The following is a 6930-nucleotide window of genomic DNA, read 5'->3' as shown; positions in this document are numbered from 1 at the left end:
AATTCTTCTGTTGTCACTGTACAGTGGCTGGAGCTAATTCTTCTGTTGACACTGTACAGTGGCTGGAGCTAAGGCTGCTCTTGTCACTGTGGTGCCTGGAGCTAATGCTTCTGTTGTCACTATGCAGTGGCTGGAGCTCAGGTTGTTGTTGTCACTGTGGCTAGTGTTAGGCTGCTGTTGTCACTGTGTTGAGGCTAGTGTTAGGCTGCTGTTGTCACTGTGTTGAGGCTAGTGTTAGGCTGCTGTTATCACTGTGTTGAGGCTAGTCTTAGGCTGCTGTTGTCACTGTGTTGAGGCTAGTGTTAGGCTGCAGTTGTTGCTATACATTGGCTGGAGCTCAGGTTGCTATTGTTACTGTGGATAGTGTTAGGCTGCTGTTGTCACTGTTTAGTGATTAGTCTCAGTCTGCTGTTGTGACTGTGCATTGTCTAGTGTTAGGTTGCTGTTGTCACTGTTCAGTGGCTAGTGTTAGGCTGCTGTTGTCACTGTGTTGAGGCTAGTGTTAGGCTGCTGTTGTCACTGTGTTGAGGCTAGTGTTAGGCTGCTGTTGTCACTGTGTTGAGGCTAGTGTTAGGCTGTTGTTGTCACTGTTCAGTGGCTAGTGTTAGGCTGCTGTTATCACTGTGTTGAGGCTAGTGTTAGGCTGCTGTTGTCACTGTGTTGATGCTAGTGTTAGGCTGCTGTTGTCACTGTGTTGAGGCTAGTGTTAGGCTGCTGTTGTCACTGTGTTGAGGCTAGTGTTAGACTATTGTTGTAAATAGGTAGTGCCTGGTGTTAGGATGCTGTTGTCACTGTGCAGTGTCTAGTGTAAGGCTGCTGTTGTCACTGTGTTGAGGCTAGTGTTAGGCTGCTGTTGTCACTGTGTTGAGGCTAGTGTTAGGCTGCTGTTGTCACTGTGTTGAGGCTAGTGTTAGGCTGCTGTTGTCACTGTGTTGAGGCTAGTGTTAGGCTGCTGTTGTCACTGTGTTGAGGCTAGTGTTAGGCTGCTGTTGTCACTGTGTTGAGGCTAGTGATAGTCTGCTGTTTTCACTGTGTTGTGGCTAGTGTTAGGCTGCTGTTGTCACTGTGTTGAGGCTAGTGTTAGGTTGCTGTTGTAACTGTGCACTGGCTAGTGTTAGGCTGCAGTTGTTGCTGTGCATTGGCTGGAGCTCAGGTTGCTATTGTCACTGTGTTTAGTGTTAGGCTGCTGTTGTCACTGTGTTGAGGCTAGTGTTAGGCTGCAGTTGTCACTGTGTTGAGGCTAGTGTTAGGCTGCTGTTGTCACTGTGTTGAGCTTAGTGTTAGGCTGCTGTTGTCACTGTGTTGAGGCTAGTGTTAGGCTGCTGTTGTCACTGTGTTGAGGCTAGTGTTAGGCTGTTGTTGTCACTGTGTTGAGGCTAGTGTTAGGCTGCTGTTGTCACTGTGTTGAGGCTAGTGTTAGGCTGCTGTTGTCACTGTGTTGAGGCTAGTGTTAGGCTGTTGTTGTCACTGTTCAGTGGCTAGTGTTAGGCTGCTGTTATCACTGTGTTGAGGCTAGTGTTAGGCTGCTTTTGTCACTGTGTTTTTAGGCTAGTGTTAGGCTGCTGTTGTCACTGTGTTGAGGCTAGTGTTAGGCTGCTGTTGTCACTGTGTTGAGGCTAGTGTTAGGCTGCTGTTGTCACTGTGTTGAGGCTAGTGTTAGGCTGTTGTTGTCACTGTTCAGTGGCTAGTGTTAGGCTGCTGTTATCACTGTGTTGAGGCTAGTGTTAGGCTGCTTTTGTCACTGTGTTTTTAGGCTAGTGTTAGGCTGCTGTTGTCACTGTGTTGAGGCTAGTGTTAGGCTGCTGTTGTCACTGTGTTGAGGCTAGTGTTAGACTCTTGTTGTAAATAGGTAGTGCCTGGTGTTAGGATGCTGTTGTCACTGTGCTGTGTAGTGTTAGGCTGCTGTTGTCACTGTGTTAAGGCTAGTGTTAGGCTGCTGTTGTCACTGTGTTGAGGCTAGTGTTAGGCTGCTGTTGTCACGGTGTTGAGGCTAGTGTTAGGCTGCTGTTGTAACTGTGCACTGGCTAGTGTTAGGCTGCAGTTGTTGCTGTGCATTGGCTGGAGCTCAGGTTGCTATTGTCACTGTGTTTAGTGTTAGGCTGCTGTTGTCACTGTGTTGAGGCTAGTGTTAGGCTGCAGTTGTCACTGTGTTGAGGCTAGTGTTAGGCTGCTGTTGTCACTGTGTTGAGCTTAGTGTTAGGCTGCTGTTGTCTCTGTGTTGAGGCTAGTGTTAGGCTGCTGTTGTCACTGTGTTGAGGCTAGTGTTAGGCTGCTGTTGTCACTGTGTTGAGGCTAGTGTTATGCTTCAGTTGTTGCTATACATTGACTGGAGCTCAGGTTGCTATTGTCACTGTGGTTAGTGTTAGGCTGCTGTTGTCACTGTTTAGTGATTAGTCTCAGGCTGCTGTTGTGACTGTGCATTGTCTAGTGTTAGCCTGTTGTTGTCACTGTTCAGTGGCTAGTGTTAGGCTGCTGTTGTGACTGTGTAGAGGCAAGTGTTTGACTCTTGTTGTAAATAGGTAGTGCCTGGTGTTAGGATGCTGTTGTCACTGTGCAGTGTCTAGTGTTAGGCTGCTGTTATCGCTGTGCAGTGTCTAGTGTTAGGCTGCTGTTGTCACTGTGTTGAGGCTAGTGTTAGGCTGCTGTTGTCACTGTGTTGAGGCTAGTGTTAGGCTGCAGTTGTCACTGTGTTGAGGCTAGTGTTAGGCTGCTGTTGTCACTGTGTTGAGGCTAGTGTTAGGCTGCTGTTGTCACTGTGTTGAGGCTAGTGTTAGGCTGCTGTTGTTGCTGTACATTGGCTGGAGCTCAGGTTGCTATTGTCACTGTGGTTAGTGTTAGGCTGCTGTTGTTGCTGGGGTTAGTGTTAGGCTGCTGTTGTTGCTGTGCATTGGCTGGAGCTCAGGTTGCTATTGTCACTTTGGTTAGTGTTAGGCTGCTGTTGTTGCTGGGGTTAGTGTTAGGCTGCTGTTGTTGCTGTGCATTGGCTGGAGCTCAGGTTGCTATTGTCACTGTGGTTAGTGTTAGGCTGCTGTTGTCACTGTTTAGTGATTAGTCTCAGGCTGCTGTTGTGACTGTGCATTGTCTAGTGTTAGCCTGTTGTTGTCACTGTTCAGTGGCTAGTGTTAGGCTGCTGTTGTCACTGTGTTGAGGCTAGTGTTAGGCTGCTGTTGTCACTGTGTTGAGGCTAGTGTTAGGCTGCTGTTGTCACTGTGTTGAGGCTAGTGTTAGGCTGCTGTTGTCACTGTGTTGAGGCTAGTGTTGCTATATATTGGCTGGAGCTCAGGTTGGCTGGAGCTCAGGTTGCTATTGTCACTGTGGTTAGTGTTAGGATGCTGTTGTCACTGTTTAGTGATTAGTCTCAGGCTGCTGTTGTGACTGTGCATTGTCTAGTGTTAGCCTGTTGTTGTCACTGTTCAGTGGCTAGTGTTAGGCTGCTGTTGTGACTGTGTAGAGGCAAGTGTTTGACTCTTGTTGTAAATAGGTAGTGCCTGGTGTTAGGATGCTGTTGTCACTGTGCAGTGTCTAGTGTTAGGCTGCTGTTATCGCTGTGCAGTGTCTAGTGTTAGGCTGCTGTTGTCACTGTGTTGAGGCTAGTGTTAGGCTGCTGTTGTCACTGTGTTGAGGCTAGTGTTAGGCTGCAGTTGTCACTGTGTTGAGGCTAGTGTTAGGCTGCTGTTGTCACTGTGTTGAGGCTAGTGTTAGGCTGCTGTTGTCACTGTGTTGAGGCTAGTGTTAGGCTGCTGTTGTTGCTGTACATTGGCTGGAGCTCAGGTTGCTATTGTCACTGTGGTTAGTGTTAGGCTGCTGTTGTTGCTGGGGTTAGTGTTAGGCTGCTGTTGTTGCTGTGCATTGGCTGGAGCTCAGGTTGCTATTGTCACTTTGGTTAGTGTTAGGCTGCTGTTGTTGCTGGGGTTAGTGTTAGGCTGCTGTTGTTGCTGTGCATTGGCTGGAGCTCAGGTTGCTATTGTCACTGTGGTTAGTGTTAGGCTGCTGTTGTCACTGTTTAGTGATTAGTCTCAGGCTGCTGTTGTGACTGTGCATTGTCTAGTGTTAGCCTGTTGTTGTCACTGTTCAGTGGCTAGTGTTAGGCTGCTGTTGTCACTGTGTTGAGGCTAGTGTTAGGCTGCTGTTGTCACTGTGTTGAGGCTAGTGTTAGGCTGCTGTTGTCACTGTGTTGAGGCTAGTGTTAGGCTGCTGTTGTCACTGTGTTGAGGCTAGTGTTGCTATATATTGGCTGGAGCTCAGGTTGGCTGGAGCTCAGGTTGCTATTGTCACTGTGGTTAGTGTTAGGATGCTGTTGTCACTGTTTAGTGATTAGTCTCAGGCTGCTGTTGTGACTGTGCATTGTCTAGTGTTAGGCTGCTGTTGTCACTGTGCTTTGTTTAGTGTTAGGCTGCTGTTGTCACAGTTCAGTGACTAGTGTTAGGCTGCTGTTGTCACTGTTCAGTGGCTAGTGTTAGGCTGCTGTTGTCACTGTGCACTGGCTAGTGTTAGGCTGCTGTTGTCACTGTGCACTGGCTAGTGTTAGGCTGCTGTTGTCACTGTTCAGAGGCTAGTGTTAGGCTACTGTTGTAACTGTGCACTGGCTAGTGTTAGGCTGCTGTTATCACTGTGTTGAGGCTTGTGTCTAAAGTCTATTGTTAGGCTGACCTTTGCTTCTTTTGTTGATCTCAATATATTTGTTATTAGTTGTCCTCAGGGAACTCCACCCCACCATTCAGCTGAAAAGGTGGCGCAGGGAATTCAAAAATATTATTTAGAAATATTCAACTTTCACACATTAACAAGTCCAATACCTCAAATGAAAGATAAACATCTTGTTCATCTACCCATCATGTCCGATTTTTTTTTTTTTACAGTGAAAACACAACTTATATTTATGTTAGACCACCACCAAATCAAAGGGAAAACGCAGCCATTTTTTCCAGACAAAGATAGAGTCACAAAAGCAGGATTAGAGATAAAATGAATAACTAACCTTTTGAAAATCTTCATCAGATGACACTCATATGACATGTTACACAATACATTTATGTTTTGTTCGATAATATGCATTTTATATCCATAAATCTCGGGTTACATTGACGCCATGTTCAGAACTGCCTCTAAAATATCCTGAGGAATTACAGAAAGCTACGCCAGATAACTGAAATACTCATCATAAACTTTGACTAAAGATACATGTTCTACATATAACGAAAGATACATTGGTTCTTAATGCAACCGCTGTGTCAGATTTTTTAAAAATGTTACGGAAAAAGCCTAACATTGCAATAATCTGAGACGGCGCTCAGACGTAAAAGTATTTCTCCGCCATGTTGGAGTCAACAGAAATACAAAATTACAACATAAATATTCCCTTACCGTTGATGATCTTTCATCAGAATGTAGTGCAAGGAGTCCTAGTTCCGCAATAAATCGTTGTTTTGTTCCATAATGTCCAATACTAGTGTCCAGGTAGCTGCATTTGCTATCACTTTCAGCTCACATGCCCAAAAACTGACTGCTGGTCCAGGATAACTCGCATGAAAACTTCCAAAAGATATATTTCAGGTTGAATAAACTGGTCAAACTAAGTAGAGAATCAATCTTGAGGGTGTTATTATCATATATATCCAATAATGTTCCAACCGGATCATACATTTTCAGCTGGAGCCAAATGGAACGGCGGTAGCACCCACACAGAAATGCGCCAAAGGAAAATGGCATTCTGTCGGGACACTGACTATTTCCCCTCCCATTCGGTCAAAGTTCACAGCAAATGGGGGCGGCAGGGTAGCCTAGAGCGTTGGACTAGTAACCAGAAGGTTGCAAGTTCAAACCCCCGAGCTGACAAGGTACAAATCTGTCGTTCTGCCCGTGAACAGGCAGTTAACCCACTGTTCCTAGGCCGTCATTGAAAATAAGAATTTGTTCTTAACTGACTTGCCTGGTTAAATAAAGGTAAAAAAAAATATTTAAAAAAATGCTCCATTCCACTTTCTACTGAATGAGGACATCTAGTGGAAGGCGTAGGAAGTGCCTCCAGATCCATATCTTGTTGGGAAAGGAGGGGGCGATGACGCCACATTCAGAATATCAGTTCTTGTTTTGAAGATTGCCTGCCCTATGAGTTCTCACAGTTTTAGAAACTTCAGAGTGTTTTCTATATTAGCAATCTAGGACAGAGTAGGATGCAGTTCACTATGGGCACGCAATTCATCCAAAGTGAAAATACTGCCCCCTATCCTCAACAAGATAAGACTATTTTGTTCACTTTGTCCATTATGCAATTCCTCTTGTACTATGGTTTGTTCAGTGGCTAGTCTAGTGTAATGCTGATGTTTGTTCCTTTCTATTGTTTGAGCAAATCCACTGTTTTGTAGTTGTCCCTTATTTCATAATGCGGTAGCTAGTATTACTCATGGTATTATTTTGTTCATTGTCTCTCTATGCATTGCCCCTGGTTAGTAGTAGAAGGCTACCTGGTTAGTAGGGGTATCCCTGTAGAATAATGAAGGCAATGTACTTTGTTATTGATGAGTAGTGGTGTTCTCATGTTTGTACTATGCTGTGACTACATGTAACATAGTCCCTAACAATTACAGGTCCACAGGGGATATATTCATATAGGTTGATAGTTGCTGGCCTTACATGTATGTATCGTGTCCATTATATCCACTACAACTAGTTTCCTAGTAACTGTCATGCATAGCATTTGCAAGATGGCTGTGCCAATTTGACTTTGAAAACTGAGCATTATAAACAATCATTTTGCAAGGTGACTGAAAAGTCCGTTACCAGTCAAGATGACTAGTATTACCAATCTAGTTACTTGAAATACACAGTTTGTCCTAAATCAGAGTATAATGTGTGGTAGAGATAGCTGAATAGATGTCTGTCCAAATACTATAGAACCACTATACTGTAGAACACTATGGGATAATCACT

The sequence above is a fragment of the Oncorhynchus mykiss genome, chromosome 24 (genome assembly GCF_013265735.2).
Source record: "Oncorhynchus mykiss isolate Arlee chromosome 24, USDA_OmykA_1.1, whole genome shotgun sequence".
Classification (NCBI taxonomy): Eukaryota; Metazoa; Chordata; class Actinopteri; order Salmoniformes; family Salmonidae; genus Oncorhynchus; species Oncorhynchus mykiss.
Note: the sequence above shows the minus strand (reverse complement) of the source record.